General features: G+C 37.3%; 1 protein-coding gene across 4 annotated transcripts in view; it reads right to left on the bottom strand.

Moving 5' to 3' along the window:
- The window catches only part of LOC108739236, a 119,196-nt gene that overhangs the window by 42,068 nt on the left and 56,282 nt on the right, over positions 1 to 20,846 (bottom strand). For 3 of the 4 annotated variants that reach the window (XM_018473051.1, XM_018473053.2, XM_018473050.2), the window contains exon 2: positions 20,626 to 20,678. The gene's annotated coding sequence lies outside the window, so the exon portion shown is untranslated. Of the gene's footprint in view, positions 1 to 625; positions 659 to 20,625; positions 20,679 to 20,846 lie in introns of all 4 variants that reach the window. The other variant, XM_018473052.2, reaches the window with a different exon arrangement.

A 20,846-nucleotide genomic window follows, 5' to 3' on the forward strand; every position in this document is an offset into this window, starting at 1 on the left:
TGGACCTTGTTGGAGCATACGTAATCCTAAAATGTAGCATCGTACTACAGATGACGTTTACCGCGCCATTTGTGGTATTTTCTAAAACGCGCTGTTAAGACAGCAGGTAAAAGTTGGTCTGTGTTCTGTCGGAGCTGCCTGCGACGCGCTGATGAGATCCAAAAAGATCGACTGGCAGTTTCGACAGAATACAGACCACTTCGAATTATTTTATTCGATTCGTTTACAAGTGTTTTACTTTTAGATTACATTGGGTATTTAGTTTTATTCGTCATCAGTTCTTTTCTTATCAAGCAGCTAGGGAAATATGAACATTTATGGTCATTTCAACATTTTCAGCGAACTTACGCAGTGAAAGTGATTCAACAAACGTTTAACACTGCGTGACAAGGTGAACTGACCTACATACATGCATCTGCATAATGCTTATGTATGTATGTACATAATTATAAACAAGAATGACACTTAACAAACGTACAATGCAAGGAAGATGTTGCAAAGAACGAAAAATTATATTTATGTATGTGCGGCATGGAATTTGAACTGCAATGTTAAAAATTGAAACGCTTTTTGGATTATTTTGCTTAATTTACAATTAGTATAAAATATGCCATTAGGTACTTACGATATTTGTGTCAATACATAAATGGAGCATTACCTGAAACAAAAGTAAAATAATTAATTCTGAAAACTTTACAGTGAAAAGATACAATCATAAATTAACAAAATTCCTTTTTTTATTCCTTTACATGCAATGACGTTTGTTCGCACAAAAGCTCAAGATCATCATTTCAAGACAGAATTGTAAAAAGACATTATTACATTGTAAAATAGTGCACATTTTGAAAATCGGATTTCTAAGAATTCCTTTATTTCTAGCAGAATTCAATTCAACCTTCAAGGATGTGTTTACAACGAGAAAATGTCAAGGATAACGGTTGACGACGAAAGAAGCGCTCCGAGAAAACAAGCAGTAGTACCTTCTTTGTAGCGTCACAATTTCCAACATCGACTTTTTTCATTTTTGTTTTTCATCAGCATTTCCACAATCATCCGCTCTCATGATTTGATATTTCAAAACATTATAATTTAATTATCAAATTATTAACTAATTATTCTTGGAACATTGCTGTAGACATTATTTATACGTTACTTTATGTATGTCAAGTAACAGGTAAAGTATCTTTATCATCTAAAATCAGCGACTGATGAGATTAAATGCATTCACTTAAGTTGCATGCAGTATGTGGTGTGCACACTTGGGTATTTCGCCAGGGAATTTCCCGTTTTATACACGATACATAGCTGGCAACACAAGTGCTCTTTGTGCTAACGCTTTGAATAATAAACAGACCATCATCTCCCACATCCAGTTTGATACGAAACTTACGAGATGTATAGGGTTGTTCGGAAAGTCATTTCGTTTTTTTTGTGGAAATGAAAGACAGTTTTCGTATAATAAACAAACACATTATTAAATTATATATTGACCGTTCTAGTCCAACACCTTTTGCCATCTTTTTGGTAGTAGCATAATTCCACGCTCATAAAATTTTTCGTCTTTGCTGACAAAAAACTGATCGAGGAGGTTTTGGACCTCCTCATTTGAGGTGAAGGTTTTACCGTCTAAAAAATTTTGGAGTGACCGTAACAAATAATAATCCGATGGTGCCAGGTCTGGAGAATACGGTGGGTGTAGCATTGTATCCCATTCAAGCTGTAAAAGCTTTTGGCGAGTGACCAAACTTGTGTGAGGTCTCGCGTTGTCTTGGTGAAACACTACACCTTTCCTGTTGATTAGTTCTGACCTTTTCTGTTGAAGTGCATCATTCAGTTTGTCCAGCTGATGACAGTAGACTTCCGAATTAATCGTTGTGTTATCCGGTAAAAGCTCAAAAAAAACGATTCCTTTAAAATCCCACCAAACAGACAGCATCACCTTTTTTTGGTGAATATCGGCTTTGGAAATGGTTTGAGCCGGTTCATCTTTTTTGCTCCATGACCTCTTGCGTTTGACGTTGTTGTATACAACCCATTTTTCGTCCCCAGTGATGATGCGCTTCAAAAACGGATCATTTTCGTGACGTTTGAGAAGCGAATCGCAGACGTCAATGCGGCGACACAGATTTCTCTCTGTGAGAACATGGGGAACCCATACATCGAGCTTCGAGGATAATCCCAGGCCTTTCAAGTGGTCATAAACTGTTGAATTTGATAAATTTAACCTCAATCCGATCTCACGTGTTGTTATTCGCCGGTTCACATCAACTAATGCCTTTATCGCGTCTTTATCAGCTTCAACCGGCCTTCCCGAACGTGGTGCATCTTCGACATCAAAATTGCCGGATCGAAATTTAGCGAACCAGTTCTGGCACTGGCGTACTGTCAACACACCTTCTCCATACACATCAGTCAATTTCTTTCTGGCTTGAACAGCATTTTTACCCTTTCTGTAGTAAAACAGTAAGATATGTCGAAAATGCTGCTTATCGCTCTCCATATTTAAAAGGGCACCAACCAAAAACTACTGCGTAGAATTAATTGGAATTTTTCACACACAAGCCTTCCTATATGAGCTCTCAAAGCACATAAAAATTATACGGCTTAAATGTGAAGTTGGGTGCAAAAGAATACAATTAAATCTTCTGTCGGGAAAAAACGAAATGACTTTCCGAACAACCCTATATTAAGCCCGAGGAATTAAAATCGTAAAACGGGTGAGAGCTTCCATTTTTCCGTATCTACCATAATGATAGCAATATTTATCTTCAACTTACTCAAGTGATTTCTAAACCATAAAACTTGAATTCACTATGACGGTTTTACAGATTGCTTGTCTTAGGGTGTAGGAGGAAGGGTTGGTCTTCCTTTACCGATGAGAGTTATTGTGAAATAACATTTCGTCATGAGAATTCAATGTCATATGAAATATATGCTAATTAATTCACCATTTCTGTTAACATTTCATTCATATGCCAGAATTTTCATATAATTTTCTCTTCTCAGCCCGTATCATGTAACGAAAATTATTTTCCGATATCGAACTTCTTCAGGTGTATTATTAGGTTTATTTTTATGTACATCTACGTCTCTCCGGTTCGCGGTCTCAAATCTATATCGAGCCAGGTATTTTTAGAAAATCGACCTGGAACCAGATCTTTTGTTTCCGCCATTTTAACTAACGAGGTCATATAACTCTCGGGTTCCGCGTTTAAAAAGTCCACATCAACTATTCCAATGAACAAGATTTAGGTTACAACGCGGACTTCACGACGCAATCCGCGATCAATTTATAAATATTTTAAATACTCGTTCAAAGTCACGACAATCCTTGAACGATCTAATAAAACACAACCTTCAGAAAATCGTTTAAGCCGAGGGTTTGAAGAGAACAATTTAAAAATATTTTTGTTCTTTTTTTTTTCTCTGTTTAACTAAAACCTTCTGGATTTTATTTACGAAAATCTTCTACATCAATTCTTATCACAATGTGATGATTCTTGATTCTCCTAATTCTCCAAATTAACCATTGCTTTTAATATCCCGTAGGTACAAAAATCCCCTAATTGAAGTAAAAACCGCAGGTAGTTTTTTTCACATGTCCTTAGAAAACTCGTTCTATTCAACAAAATTATTTTGATATTTCGAAGGCGGCGACATTTACGAAAATATGAAGTTCACGCTTCCCGAATTATAAATAAAAGCCGGTAAAGGTCTAGAAGATTGCCCCCACCCACTTCGGGGAAGGGGGTGGGGGAGATCAAAAGAGGAGGTCTCCCCCACCACTGTACCATAAAAAGTTAGTGGCGGTCTAGATGATGGCCCCCAGCCACTTCGGGGGTGGTGGTGGGGGGATCTAAAGAGGGCGGTCACCTGAGTAAAACCCCATAAGAAATTTGCGGCGGTCTCACCCCCATAAAAAGTTATGGTGGTTGAAAGTTGATTATTTTGACAATTTTCATACACTATAATTCAAATAAAATTCAATAAAAAAATTATTTTCAAGCGGGTGGAGGTGGGGGATCGAAAGAGGGTGGTCACTTGAACAAAACCCGATAACCTAACCTAACCTACCCTATTGATAAAGATATTTAAATAATGTTTTATATTAATTTCTCAATATTTTTATGTATTTTTCATTAGTTTTACCTTTGAATATTGTTTAAGAATGACTATATAAATATTTACATGTCTAGAAATGTATAAAAATTGGCATATTTATTATCTTTGAACCCCCATAACTTTTTACGGGGGTGAGACCGCCACGAACTTTTTATGGTACAGTGGTGGGGGAGACCTCCTCTTTCGATTCCCCCCTCCCACCTCCTTCGGGGGTGGGGGGCCATCATCTAGACCTTTACCTGAAGGCCACGTACTCACATACCTTCCTCCTTTTAATATCGTAAAAAGCTCTCTTTCTCTATTGAAAATATGGAAGTATTATTATGAGTTAGCAGATAGATGCTGCGTATAATTTTACAGTACCATTTGGAATTCTTTCATACACGATGTTGCACAAAATGTGCAAGCATCTGGAAGAAAGAGAAAATGGATTTCATACGAGGCAAAATGTTGTCTTTGTGTATTTGAAGCACACAATTTACCATTTGCATGTCGCGAAACTCGACTTAATTGGCGGAATGTACTTGACAGGTTGTTTTGAAAACATGCTCTAAGGGCTCTGAAAAATTCTTTAGAGCTCTCAAAAAATAAAACGGGACAACGTTAACTTTTTTCGTGCAAACCGAAAGCGAATTCCGGTAAAATACAATTAACTACTTGAAGAATGATTAAAACAAAAAAATATCATGAAAAATTATCAAATAAAAGTACGATAGATAAAATAAACAGATTTTATTGATGCGGTACAGCAAACAAAAAAAAATCAATACTAGTGATTGATGATACTTGATGAAAATCTGTAGTAAATAGATAATAAAACAACTTATGTAATCATCTGTACTAAAACTTTTACAACCAATACCATAAGGTGTTACTGTTTCGTCAAGCTTGTGGTTCTTCAGATAGCGAATGAATACCTGGTATGTAAAATTAAGTTATTCTGTTATCGATCAATTCCTTAACACCGATGGTAAAAGAATGGTACAGTTGAAGTTGATAGACCCATTGAATAGTTCTTAAAATAGTCTGTTAACTATAATGGTTGAATCATTTAACATAATACCTAGTTTTCTGTTTCGAAAAACTATTTTTATGTTCACTTAAACGTGTACTTAAGTTTGTCTGCGTTTGGCCTATATAAACCATTAGGTATGACCCACAAATTAGTCTCAAAGTCATAGGTTTCATTTTTACCTGTTTTGCCTTATATGGAACCAAAGTTTAAAGAAGCAATTGTTAAAATTTTTGGTTTGTAACAAAACAATACTAGTGAAAATTTTAAAGTTGTTTTACAACTGTAATAAAAATAAAATACATACTCCAAAATCGATTTCCATATGAATTAAACAGTAAATGTTCACTTTCGATTTATTAGACAGATAACCAGTAGGTAGTCGAGGACGTGTCGCGATATAATGTAATTTACACTTTAATTACATCCTCGATAATAATGAAATGCTGATGAGTGAAAGGTAGAGACATACGAGGGTGGATTGATAAGTTTCCGGCCTGACCAAGAAAAACAAGGTTTTTAAAAATTTTTTTTTTTTATTTCTCAACATAATCTCCTCCAAGGCTGATACATTTCTCATAGCGGTGTTCCAGTCTATTAATGCCATCTCTATAGACTGATTCGTCAAGCTCCTCAAAATAACCATTTACAGCTTCGATTACTTCTTCATTGTCCGCAAATCTCTTACCGCCAAGCCATTTTTTGAGATTAGGGAACAGAAAATAGTCACTCGGGGCTAGGTCTGGAGAGTAAGGAGGGTGCGGCATCAATTCAAACTTTAGATCGTTGATTTTAGCCGTCGCAACGATTGACGTGTGCGCTGGTGCGTTATCGTGATGAAACAAGATTTTTTTCTTCGCCAGATGAGGTCGTTTAATTTTCACCTCGTGGCTCAAACGTTGCAATAAGTCTGCGTAGTATTGACCAGTGATAGTATTACCCTTTGCAAGGTAATCAATGTATATAATACCTCTTGCATCCCAAAAAACAGTAGCCATAACCTTGTTCGCCGAAAAAATTGTTTTTGCCTTCTTTGGAGTTGGTTCCCCTGGTCCAATCCACTGTTTAGACTGTTCTTTGGTTTCAGGAGTGTAGTGGTGGACCCACGTTTCGTCAACGGTTACGAATCGACGCAAAAATTCGCTTGGATTACGCTTATACAATGACAAATTTGCGGTAGAAATGTTTTTTCGAATCAATTTTTGGTCGACTGTTAGCAAACGCGGCACCCATCTTGCACAGAGCTTTTCCATATGCAAATGTTGGTGCAAAATATGTTGCACACGTTCATATGACATCTTACAGGTCTCAGCTATCTCACGCACTTTCAATCTGCGGTCTCCCAGCACTATTTGATGAATTTTTTCGATCATATCTGGAGTTGTGACCTCAACGGGGCGTCCTGAGCGAGGCCCATCAGAGGTGCTCACACGACCCTTTTTAAACTCGGAAACCCACTGCTTAACGGTTGAATATGACGGGGAGGATGTCCCCAGTGTTGAGTCCATCTCTTTTTTAATTTCCTTCGGCGTTAACCCCTTCAAATAAAAGTATTTGATGACAGCACGATTTTCCTGCTTTTCCATTTTTACGAAAACCACAGAGGCGTCTTGTTCAGCGTGCTGTCAAACCTACACTAGCAAGGAGATCGGGCTGAAACTATAGCTACAAGCTATCCAAGGATGGTACTATAGAATGTCACCTCAAGGTAGGCCTAGTGGCGTCATCTCTTGGTTAGGCCGGAAACTTATCAATCCACCCTCGTATAGAGAGATATGTGAAGTACCACGACTACACGCTTTCCAATACGTCGGAACAAGTTAAGGTTAAGTCTTCCTCAACAAACAAAAAAAAACTAAATGAGATCAATTAACGAACACATTTGTTGTTCGATCAACGAAGTTCCGCACTATGAGAAAATAGAACTGTTATTTATTACCATATATGTAAGAATAGAATGCTCAACTTTCTTTATCAATTCATGTCATTTAGATAAGTATATACTTATAAAAAGAAAACACAAGATCAATGCATTTTCCGCATTTCTGACACTGTTTTTAATTGTGGCTCATGAACATTACAGAAGGTTTGCGACCTTTGCAAAAGAAGGAGAAGAAGTGACTGATTTTCAGTTTCTAGGAAGAGTGATAACTCAGGATGGAAGGAGCAATAAAAAGAAGAAGAAATTCGGAAAAGATTGTTAAAGATGTATGTCTGAAGCGCGGCGCTGTACGGGTGCAGACTTATACGGTGAGCGCAGCGGAAAATAAAAGGTTAGAAGCGTTCGAAATGTGGTGTTATAGGCGAATGATGAGGATATCGTAGATAGAGAAGGTTAGAAATGAAGAGGTATTAGAAAGAATAGGAGAACAGATGACTCTAAGGAAGGCAATAAGAAATAGGCGAGATAGGTTGGTAGGACACCTCAGGCATTAAGGTCTAGTTAGAGAGACATATTAAAGGCAGAAACTGGAGTTAGGAGTACATGGGTTGTTCTAGTTTCAGGAAAATGCGAAGATTAGCTCAGGATAGAAAAGAGTGAAGGTATGTGTCCAAACAGTCTTAAGACTGACTACCTTATGATGATGATTCCAATAGTGTCCTGCCTATTAAAAGTAGGGTTAGAATTTCATCTATCTAACTTACTTGCATCATCGTATCATCAGAAGAGATAGCTGCAGCAAGATCCATTAAAAACATACCAACTCTAGAACCAAAGACACTAACACATCGTCATATAGGGATCATAAAACTGATAACGAATGCCGTTCTATTCATATTTCCCATTGTTTTTTACTGAATTAATTACTTAGTATCATGTTTCTTGTGATAATATGTCACGAATCGTCCCCTCTAATATGTTTAATATGTTTCACCATTCCCGTCCTTAGATTAATATCTCGATTTTCGACGAGTCTTCGTCTCTCCTTTCAACTCGACAGCTCTACAACATAATTCGTCCTGCAGCAGTTTAACGATCCGTAGGACGTGACGTGTTGCTTGTCATCATCATCTTCTCGCGACCGACCTGCGGTAAATATCAAGACAATTTCAGCAGCGAATGATCTCTTCTTCTACCTTCTCGTCTCATTTTCGTCAAACGAAAAGAAAAAAAAAGGAACCGACGTTTCGGAGAAAAATGGAACACCTGTTTTGCGCTTCTGGAAGAATAATAAACTAATATCGACACAAAATCCTGCCATAATATAGGAAACACATCAAGGTTATACAATTCCCTAGCGTAAGTATATAGAGATGGGTCGGATACGGTACCAGTCAAATCCAGCACATTTTCTAGGATCCGGGTTTATGTGTCCGAAAGCTGGACACTCAATGAATTACTCGAGAAGAGCATCAACTCATTTGAGATGTACTCGCATCGTTGTATACTGCACATATCATGGTTGGATAGAATAACCCATAAGGAAGTACTCAAATGGATGAGTAATGGTAAGAGCTCCTGACGAGTACCATTAAAAAGCGAAAGCTTCACTACATTGGTCTCGTTATGAGAGGAGAGCGTTACAACACGAAATCGAGGGAAAAATTGATGTCACAAGATCTACAGGAAGACTGCTCAAGATTTTAAGACCTTCAAACGTCATATTGGACAACTGCTGACTGCAGCTCCTAAACAGCATAGAATTTCCATGGAAAAATTCTCTTTATGGACCAAAAAAATCTTAACAGTTCATGAAAAATTTAATAGACACGTGATAGGGTTTAAGCGACATCAAGAAAGAAAGAACCCCAGAAGATATCCCACGGGTCGGAAAAGGTTACCATCTAGCATCAGTCATAGTTTGATTGGGTGTTTCCTATGATGGGGTCACTGATTTACACTTTTAATGAAAAAGTGTTGAAACATCAGCCAAGGTTTAACAACAGATTGTCCTTGAAGCTGCTGTCAAGCCACTGAATGAGTTTTTCCAAAAAGCACCATGGACTTTTTATCAAGATTCTGCCCCTGTTCATAAGGTCAAAACCATTCAGACGTGGCCCCAAGACCAATGTATCCCACTTTATAATCGCCTGCTGATCTAAATCCCTAATAGGTTGTAGACAGTTTTGAAAGGCATGATATGTACCACAAAAGATACACCAACATTGAGTCCTTGAAGAACAATCTTGCCTAATTTAATGTCCGAGATGCGTGCGGATATTGCTAATCCATAAATCCACCTTCGTCTTCATTTGTTACATTTTAAAAACCAATTATCCTTGACATCTTCGTTTTAGTAAAGCGAGAGTCCTTTGGGCTACTTCAAACATTTTTTAACAATCCTTCACGTATACAATAAAGTTCGAGTTGAGTCCTTTGAAATACTACGCAAGATAGAAACGTTAAGATTTGCCAAAATGCAAGACGAATTTACAGTTAAATCTAATTCTGTTGACAAAGGCTCGACGTTTGCCAAAGTTTTTCACTCTTTTGATGAAATAACAAGGTCCAATAACACACATACAAACGTATACAGGCCGGATACAAAAGCATGCACGGCCATGCAAGGTCGCGTTTCTCCGAGTTCCACATACATTGCTACAACTGCGCTGTTCAACAACTAAATATACATATGTGTTCTATCGCAATTATTGTTGACAATGAAAATTAACGCCAATATTTACAAGATTAACAAGAATGCATCCTACATATGCGTATAAATCGACACATTCAATAACAGTAGTGTTAACAAAAGCGGAAATTTATTAAAGATTGCGGACCTTTCACTTTTTCTAAAATGGGTATTAAATAGATGTTATTACAGTAATAGTAAAGCTTTTACAGAAATTATACCCCAATTGTCTCCGATATATCCGAACTTTCTCGATTTATATTTGCTTTTCCATTTCCTTCCAGTAAATGCACAGCTTGGATGAGTTCAAGGCATTTTCTTTCGAAACTGGAAATTATAATTCATTTACTTTCTCTAGCAATGTGCCTCTTCCAATGTCTTGGATGCGCGCTGGCAAAATCGTAGATAGGGAGAAAAAAACTCATTATACTCTCGACTCTTGTTCATTAAACATACTTTTTCATACAGTACCTGCCAAAAGTTTTGTTCAATCATGAAAAGTAGTGCGAGTCGAAAACAAGCCTTAAAGCTTTTAATATGTCTTCAAATATAAATAAACATCTCGTTGATATTTTCACTAGTAAATGGTACCAATAACAGCACATTTGAGCAATGCAGTACTGTACGGATTATACGCTCCTCACTGGTTAAGAGTTTGACCGAGAGTTGTCTCCTTCCTTTTCTGGCATAGAGCTGTTCTTTTCTACTTTGCGCCGATCAAACTGAAGGTCACATCGTTACAGAAACTAAACGAAGTATATTTCTCATTCTTACATTATAAGGGTGAAACTTATCAAAATCGATTAAGATTCTGAATTCACTGACACACTTAGTTTACAATTGGTTACTGTATGTAATCTTGATCTTGCATTTTCGGAGAAATATATATTTACTCCACAATTGGAAAGAACTACAAATTTTTCGGAATACTCGCGACTCTGAATCAAATTTTATCGTCTATTAAAACGGACGTCCGATTCCTGAGACAAATGCATCCACCGTCTATTACGTTCAAACTGCATGTAATAAAATCATCGGCACTCTCATCGTCAGTAAAAGAAAATCCGATCGTAGAATGTCTCGCTTCTCTCCGATTCCAACTGCCTTTGGGTGTCGAGGTCACTGCCACCGAGAAAAGAGGCTAACTGTACTCAACAACTCACTGCACACACACACATACAGAATACCTGCTTCGCTTTGCAACCCGCGTGTTTGATAGGGGCTAATGTAATTTACCCACAAAATCAATAGGAGCTTTTGAGGGAAGCGCAATGTCAAACATAACCGACCTTAAAATATCTACATCACTCACCATCAAAACTTGCGTGGACTTGAAAGGATTGAGTACACAGGCAGAGATGTACCTGACAGTTCCGCATTCAAAGTTTTAATAACATCATAAAATATATTAGATAACAGTAAATAATTCAATATGGTATAAGCGTCAAGCTTACAAATCTTTGGAAAACATCAGGAAATCTTCAAAGCTGGACGGGCTGATTGTAGTTCTTAGGCTTTCACGGCCGGCGTATGTCGATGCGGTGTTTTTTTTTTCGGGCTTTTTGACCAAAAAATTCCACAGACCACGGCCAAAAAGCCCGGAAGAAAACACCGCATGGATGGGGAGAGTCTCAATGATCATAGATCGCGCGGTCTAGATTGCATTCGGGAAAACAGCTGTCCTGGATCCTCCTCTGGAGTGGTCCAAGTTTTTAAATACTTTTTCATTATTTGGGCAAACACTGGTATCACAATATTCTGCAGAAAATATTTTTTCTTCTTCTGCCTTCGTTTGATCCATTTAATTGATCTCTCTTCAACCATGATTATTACTAAAAGAAAGTTGAAGACGATCTTCCGCTGAACCCTCTCGCTTTGCACCAAACTACTCAAGCACTAGCATTATTAGCAGCTGGTGAGAATCACTGAAGACATCCTAGGCGAACATTAGCGAAACGTATCGAAGAGAAAGATCCCATCCCAGAACGAGATAGATAGTAGATAAGCAAAAAGATATATCGATATTCAGATTTGATGGCAGTGGTCCAGACTTGGTTCTCCTCTTGCGGTGAGTCAGTGGATGTGGTCATTTATTTAACGTTTCGCCAGCTCCTTTGGCTAACGTCTTCAGGGAACTACGTGGTGAGGGCGTCAGCCCTTTTATAAAAACGATGCTGCTTAATCTACTGTCCGCACCCTGCTACTTTCATGTGGAGATAGTTTCGTACAATTAACAGGGTGCAAATGACGTTTGCCGGTTTGCTAATCCGCGGAAGCGAGCAACAGACGTCATGGAAGCGTCGCGAAAGGCGCTTGCGTTTAATGCGAACAATCGCAATGTAGTTCAAACTCCATAAAAAAAAAATGACAAAATGACAATCAGACTACAGTCAGTCTGTCTAGCCTCTTTTATCTTCGTTCGTTCGACAGAACCGCATCAGTTTATTTCACTTAATAGCATCAAGTGCATGATCCGTCTAATAAATATGCGAACTGAGCTTCTGAGGTTGGGTTAGGGTGATGCGCAACGCTTACATCACGAGTGAAAAACCCATTGACAATAACACCCCTACAGTTATACGAGAGATTTTTTCTATGGTGTCACTTTTAACCCTGACGACGATGGAGACTGATCAGATCAAAAAGTTGATGAAATGTTAGGAAGATAGAACACAGAAAACTGATACAGTCCATTTCAATTTGTTTGACTTGTGACCTTGAAGAAATCTGCGCGAAGATAGAAAGAATACACACTAGGCGTGAGCAAGACAGAAATAGTTGGAACAAGCTTGAACGAGCAGAGCTCTCGATGGACGGTCTTAGGAGATCGGCTAGAACTTTACAGTACTAGGCGAAAATGTTTAGCAATTTCTTAAAACAAACATGTATATAAATTAACAATAGAAAATAAAGCAAAAGTTTTATAGGTGTGTAGAACGTTAAGTTAATTCACTTGTTATTATTTTTGGCTAAATATGCTTTTACATAAAGCATATTCTTATATTTTAAAGAGGCAGTTTAAATAATTTTGCAAATGGTACTGTACACTTCTGTCTAGCTGTCGTTCGATGATCGGTGAAGAAATGAGCTACGTAGACAAATATGACTGAATTTGGAATTATGCTACGGCGCATCCTAATAAAGGTAAGGGGCATATCTTTAACTTCTTGAAACGAACAGTAATTGGGTGTTTCAGTAAGGACTCCAAAAAAACATTGAACTTGTGCAATCGCTTATGATTTCCGATTGCCGAATTTCTTCCTGAAGGACAAACAGTAAATACTATCCGCGAGTTTCTGATCCGTAAGCCTATGGCCTCCCTGTAGCGACGATAAAAAGTAAAATGAAGAGGCAGGTGAACAACAGCACTGTGAAGTCTACCTGGAATGTTATGAACAATAGAAATACACAGGAGAGGTGTATTACCACAAAAGGGAATAAGATTGATATTCCTTAAATTGTGTTAGATAAAGTTCTTCTTTCACAACATTTTTGTCACATATTTAATGGATGACTTCACTTTTCATATTTAGAAGGAGTCATCCATCTACATTTTCCAAATATAGAAACCACAGTGGGTACAACTGTCACCTTCACGAATTTAATTATAAAATTAAAAATTGCGTGCAGTCGAAATTTGCTCTAAAATCTTTACCCACCTTTCATATGATAGTTTCATTTAATTTCCTAAAACGTCTACAATAAGTTTAGACGTATTAATATAATAATTGCCTAAACAATTCTAGTTCTGCATGGATGCTTCAAATACGAATGTACTCATTATTTCCTCTCAAACTTTAATATTAATGTCTCTTTGATATCACACTGAACTTTAATAATTAAACTTTGTTTTATTGCAATATAAATTTGTGAATTTCTAATATCAAATAGTTTGTTAACTTTCAAAGAATACAAACATCTCATACTAAACTAAAGCAAATGAATTGGACCTGCTGTAAAATGGGATGATATTAACTACTAGTTATTGATTTCTATTTTAAAAATTGCTTGAAATGGAACACTATTTAAATTTTGGTTTATTTTCCATACATTTTTGTAATTCTTATTGTGGTAGAAAAGCCGCTCGTGACAGGTTCTTTCCTATCATATCTATAATATCTTTATCCTATCATGGACAGCTACTACGTAACAAAATTCAAATAGGACACTGTTGTAACAGTTTTACATTTTCCAAAGATAGTTTTGCCAGTACACTTTTATCAATTAGTACATTGATGGAAATGTACAGGGACATTCAGCTAATGCATTACACACAATTTTAGTAAAATGCATTGAAACCCTTTAAATCCATAGGGTCCATATATAGATCCGGCTCTGATCATATTTAATGAATCTAGCGTTGGTTTTTGTGAAAAATTATCTAAACAGATGTAAAAAATGTAATCAGTTGATTATAATCATACCAGAAAGTACTGATACTTTTGAGGCCCACTTTACAAAAAATAACTGCGAAATACTTTAGGTTGTTGACAAATTTTACTTTACGATGTAGGTAATTATACAGAAAACAAAAGAAAATACTGAAAACAATAATTGCTACAATGAATAATGACGAATGGACCGAATTTAGATAATTTTGTTTTTAATCTTATACTTTGGAAAGCCGTCTTCAGCAGAGAATGTCTGGTCAGTGCATGACGACAATGCTATTATACGAAAGAGGAAGTGCCCAAACGAAAGAATTTATCTCGAATCTGTTGCTCGACTGGATCTGGGTCAATGAGTTTGAAGCAAAAAGAGAACAGACGAGACGGATTTAATGAAAGAACGAATGGACCAGTGGGTGTGGGGGTGAACCATTCTTAGAATTAAACCGTACACGTCAACTGTGTCGAATTTGTGTTTCAATTTCAAAAATTGTACTTACAAAGTACGACGTGTATCACTAAAAACGCTTTAGACATTAGTTTAAACAAAATGTACGCCAAACAGGAGGAGACATAAACCACAACGTGTTTAAATGGACTTGACTGTTGCAGTTAGGCTCGTCTTCAAGTGTACGTACACAGGGACTCGGTAACATTTACAAACAGAAGATTACGCGCACGAATAACCCAAGTGGTAACGACCTCAGAGCTCGCACTCGAACAACAACAACACACCGGCGAAATGTCCGGCATTCATTACATTTATTCGCCCAAAAACCAACTGGACTGGAGGAAAAAGTTGCCCATCTGACCATCGCAAAGGGGACATTTGAAAATTGTAAGGTCGCGCCGCAGTCTTCCGTTATTAGGCGAAGAAGTTGCTGTGTCTTCACGAGGTAAAAACCATGAGGAACAAAGGCGGGGCAGTTGTCGTGCTTGTTATACAAGTTGTTTTATAATCAGGTGCTAAACAGACCTACCTACAAGGCTATTGGTAACTACAAACTGGGTAACAGTGCACCTGAACTTGATCTTTATGAAGGGTGAATTGCGATAACGCTACTCGTCAGGACATGTACATTTACAAGTCGCATTTGAGTCAATAAAACTTATAAAATAAATAATGCTCCTCAATAATACTTTAGCTTCGTATTCTGTTCAAATTTGAAAGAATGTGAACAGAATTAATGCTATTTACCTGCACGATTCGGTAATAATAATTACGATCTCGATCACCAATATAAATAGCTCATACATGATCGGTTAGTTAAGTGGTGTTTTGTTTGTACAAATCGACAGTTTTCTCAGTAATATTTCGTGGAAAAATATTCGTTTTAAGAGGTTTATAAATTTAACGAGCACCAGGAAAACCGCAATGGTGCACCTACAGCAAGTCAGACAAAGTTCTTATCTTCTGGCCTTGTGCCAGCTGATGGAGAAGAAAATGCACTGTTGTAGAAACGATTGTGCAGGTTTCTCACTTAACTGGAACATATTATGAACAAATAAATAGTTGCGAATACGTGCAACTCTGTATTTCTTCCATTAAGTTGAAGGTAAACAATTACAAAATTAAGTAAAGCATTATGTTCATTCAGTATCATTCTGACTGAGGCGGTGAAAAACCTGTTGTTTGTGTTGACTAGTCAACATATGGGTTCTGTATGTTCTTATCATCATCATCATCATCATAAGGTCGTCAGTCCTAAGACTGGTTAGACACGCACTTCCACTCTTTTCTATCCTGCGCTAATCTTCGCATTTCCCTAAAGCTAGAAAAAAACTTAAAACTTTTGGGTGTTTCATTCCCACCAGCCAGTAATGCTGGTGGGCGGGCAGTCCCTCCGGACTATGCCGGAAGGTAGGGCGGAAGGCCCTCTTCAGCCTGCTTTCAGGAATCGTGGGAATGGGTGGGTGGTGGTTCGGGTGAGAAAGATGAGACGGACGAAATGAAGACAGAAGAGAGTGAAAGATTATCTGTGGAATATTACTGCCTCAGCATTTGCCTAAGTGATCCAAGGAAACCACAGAAAAACTTGGACCAAGGCAGACGGACCCGGAATCGAACCGGCGTCCTCCCGGATGCTAAGCAATGGTCTAGACCTCTAGGCCATACCGCTCGGTCCTAAAGCTAGAGCAACCCATATCTTTAACTATTTGCGAACAGTAATCTAATATAAGTCTACCTCTACCCCTCCTGACTTCCGTTTCTGCCTCTAATATGTCTCTGACTAGACCTTCATGCCCGAGAAGAAGTTCTACTAACCTATCTCGCCTAATTCTTATTGACTTCCATAGAGTCCCCTGTAAGTTCTAACCAGTGCTTATTTAGTCATTATAAAATTCTTGTTAGCTACTTAACTTGCTTTCCAATTTCGACTTTATATAAACGGTATAAAAAAGGAAATTGTGTTTTATATTCCTTTATAAACAAGCTCGGTATTTATTTTCTCTTAAATTTTCTTTCCTACCGCCGGTTTGAATTATCATATGTGTACCCGAAGAGAATGTGGACCATGATAAAATAAATACCCCGAAGTGAATGTGCGTGGGGTTGAACCAACGATTGCCATGGAAACACGGGGTAGTGTGAGCGTCATGTCAGTGATGTAGACACACATACCTAAGGGAGGGATTAGAAATCGAGAAACAAGAAAATGTCAGCGATGTTTCCTGTGTACAACCAGTATGCAGTTAGGTCGAAATATTTGAAGAGGAATTTTAAACGTTTAATACAAATGTTTACCTTATTATATAAGAACCTGAGAGAGAGAGAGAGAGAGAGAGAGAGGGCGTCTTTATAACTGTACAAAAATAGGCCATTTTATTGTACTACTGCTGTATTAGAACAGACGTCGGCAAATTGTGGCTCGCGAGCCACATGTGGCTTTTCGACCCCTTGAATGTAGTCTTCCAGGGGCTAGTGGTAGCTACAATCGCGTCATAAAATAGCCCATCATCTTTAGTTAACGCGCTTCAAGTATCGCGTCAACTATGATGAAAGTAAAGCTATAGAAGATTTGAATTGAGGAAGAATTGTAAAGGGTAAGAGAACAAAGGGCTAGGATGATAGGAAGATAGCACTTCTTTTGAGACATGAGGAAACCCGAGATTAGAAAATTGTTAGTAAATAGTTAACGAAGTGTAATGGCTCCAGGTTCTAGAAGACTACCTTGAGCTAGTAGGAAGGTACATGTCCAACCAATTTTTGAATAGATGACTCTATGATGATCTTAAAGAGCAACACGCGGTTTTTGTTGAGATTTAGAGATCATACAACATAAGTGCAAGAATCATCAAAAGTTTAGAGAAAATCACTTTTTTTTTGACCCAACATGGAATAGGAAACCCTCGTTCCTTTTCTCATTTATTGTCTTTTTAGAAGTGGCTTATTGGAAAGTAAGTAAGGTGAAATTTTGAACAGCCAACTATCAATTCCTTAGAAAAAAGGCAGTGACAGATAAACGCCCGGACAATGTGTGGTTTTTACATGACTTGCGTTCGTATTTTTAGATACCTACAGGACCCTGCAATTTTCCAAAAAACTTGCGCATAAAGATGTCATTACCCACGGGACACCTGAAAATGAGTTGGAATTACCGGGGAGTGACAAAGGTTAAAGAAGGAAACTCATTAAACATGCAACGCCTGCGTTACTAAACAACGTCACTTGTCCCAAGTGTCCAGTAAATTATACTTGACATTTACAAAAGGCTTATTTCAAAAAAATGTGCTTCGCTAGCCACGGTTTTACTAAAATGAGTGAGCGAACTTACGATTTAGACGGTTAAGTATCACAACACGCGTGCAAACAGCTACAAAAGTATAGTTAGTTCAAAATCCCATGAGTCTTCATATGCACGAGAGGCGGAACTTATTGCAATCATTTTGAAACCACTGATAACCAAGTGTCTCACTATACAACACAATCAGGAATGAGGTTCCACAGAGATAAACTGTAAACTGTGACGACCACCGTTTTCAAGAGGTATTAGAAATCAATCAACGGACGGAGCTATTTCACTGTGCAATTCAAAGTCATGGGATTCTGTATTACATCTACCTACGAAAGTAGTTCAATCTTCTTTGAATAAACAACTATCTTAATCTTACTAAACCTTATTATAACCATAATATTTCTATCCAAGCATAATCAAAATAAAAACATCAATTCATCATCTTCCCTATGTAGAAAATTTGGCATAAGGATGAAGTGAAGGACATTTCGCAAACTTCTACCAACGACAAGCTGAGAAATCGTCGACGAAAGATAAATTATGATACCGTAAAAAGAACGAATACGTGCTCAAAATAACACATTATCTTAGAGAGGTACACGCATTTTTCTTCAACTGCGAAGGCCAGGCTATTATTAAATAAATTCTAACATTTTATCACTCATTATTCAACTTCAGTAGCTGATACAACTTTTATTGATAATGAAACCAAGTAATTCAAACCGTAGGGCATCAGCGCAATTACTTTGGTTAACTGATGCTATCCTTATCCGGGTCTAAAGGTCATCATCGGTTGGAGTTGCTTCCTAACCGACTACAACAGCCTTAAGACTAGCATCAGTTCACCGCATTTACCAAATTATTTTGGTTCATGGTATAATAAGACTCTACTTCAATGAAGTGAGCGATTGATATTCCAAATCGATCGATGTTGGACATTCCATACGTGACCATAGTATATAGATGCGTTAGGACGTAGGAGTCCACTGTCAGCCACTTGCTTTGTTTACGCCACCGCACTTGTCCCCCTTGGACGTCCACGTGCCGCATTATTATTGGAATGCAGCAACGATCGTCGACGACATGAACGTGTACGACATGCATCCAAAAGGCCGCCATGAATCGCCCAACGCAACGGGCCTTACCGGTACCGACCGCGCATACTCGCCCACTTGTCTGTGTTCTCCCCCGGCGCACTGTTGAGGTGACCATGATTTTGTAGCTGAAACTTGCGCATCATGCTACCACCATGTTATTATTAGAGGCAAAGCACACCGTACCCCATTCAATTTATCGCCACGTGATAAAAAAAATGCGATAGTGAGCAACATTCCTGCCGATTTGCACATGTTCTGACAAAAGAAACTTTCTTGCATTTATTATTATGTATTCATCATCATAAGGTCGTCAGTCTTAAGACTGGTCGGATACGTACTTCCACTCTTTCCTATCTCGAGCTAATCTTCGCATTTTCCTAAAACTAGAACATGCCACATCCTTAACTATTTGTGAGTAATCTAATCCTCTTAACTCTCTTTTCTATGCCTATTTCTTATTGACTTCCATAGAGTTCTCTGTTCTCCTATTCTTTCTAATATCTCATCATTTTTAACCTTCTCTATCCACAGTGTGCTCATCATTCGCACCCGTACAGCTATCTCTTAACTCCTCCTTGTTAGATGCTAATATTACTACATCATCTGCAAATCTAAGCGTACTAATCTTTTGTCCCTATATTTCTATCCCTACAGTTGTACTGTCTTTATTATTATTAATGTATACTTTATTTCAGAAACTAATGATAGTTTTACGAAAGTTTTTGGTTTGTCTTTGAGCTGTTCGGAAACAAGCAGGCAGGAAACTGAAACACACAAAACAATGAAGTGTGTGGAACTTGAAGTCGTCTTCCTGTATTGTTAAGTAAGACAATAACCGTTAGGTATGTCATGGTTAGCTGACTGTACGAAAATTTATGGTCATGTACATGTACAAGCGATTTGTCTTCGTTTTGAAACGAGGAGCCCTTTCAACACATTAATCGGTTCAATTTAATTTTTTATTAGGTACTCATGTACCGCAATAAGTGTTTAATAGACTAAGATTTTTCGTTAAAATTGAGTAATAAATACTTAAAGTGAATCCACCATATTTTAGTAGGTACTATCATAATTAATGTGTCTATAAATATAATTGTCATTATTGTACACATTTGGCATTGAAAACATTATTTCATCACTCTAATGGATACTTTATGCTATAGGAAGCAATAAATAAAACAATTGCTAATATTCGTTGGTGTTCATTAAGAATTGCTGATCGTTTTAAAGGAAGGCCGATACTACCAAGAGCAACATTGGTTAGAGATTATGTCATCGTCATATAATTTTGTATCTTCCTAAAATTGTCGTATATTGTGTAACTGATAACTAGATATTTGTGGGTATATGTATGTACATGTAGAAAAAAGTTAGTTTATTGTAAAAACGTTCCTTTGTTTTGTAATCTAATACGTAAAAAATGGAAAGCAAAAATAACAATGGCAGCAATATCTGTGTATGTAAACCATTTCTTATTATTTACAAATAGTATTAAATTTTATCAGTATTATCTGTTGATTTGGTGAGACAATGTGCAGAATGTTGACTTACTTTTTAGAAAGTTTTACTTTTACTTTATCAGTGTTTTAAAGTAAGATAAAGCAATCGCTAATTCCACAAACCAATTTGTTACTTACAAAACTCAAATACACACTTTAAATACTTTGTTAGTTGGTAAAATTAATTAATGCTTACCTTCATTAGAATAATCCTATGTAACCCAAAGATTGATGAACCATGGGAATAATCTGAAATAAAAAAATTCTTATTAATGTTGTGTTGAGTCATTACAAGCATGAACTAACTGTCATACACAGGCGTATGGTACTTCTATTACACTCGATCAAATAATAATTAGATTACTTATTCGAATTGTCCAATTATCGCAATATAATTGTTAAAATGTTCATTAACAA

This window comes from Agrilus planipennis, unplaced genomic scaffold (genome assembly GCF_000699045.2).
Source record: "Agrilus planipennis isolate EAB-ADULT unplaced genomic scaffold, Apla_2.0 scaffold140, whole genome shotgun sequence".
In the NCBI taxonomy this organism is placed as follows: Eukaryota; Metazoa; Arthropoda; class Insecta; order Coleoptera; family Buprestidae; genus Agrilus; species Agrilus planipennis.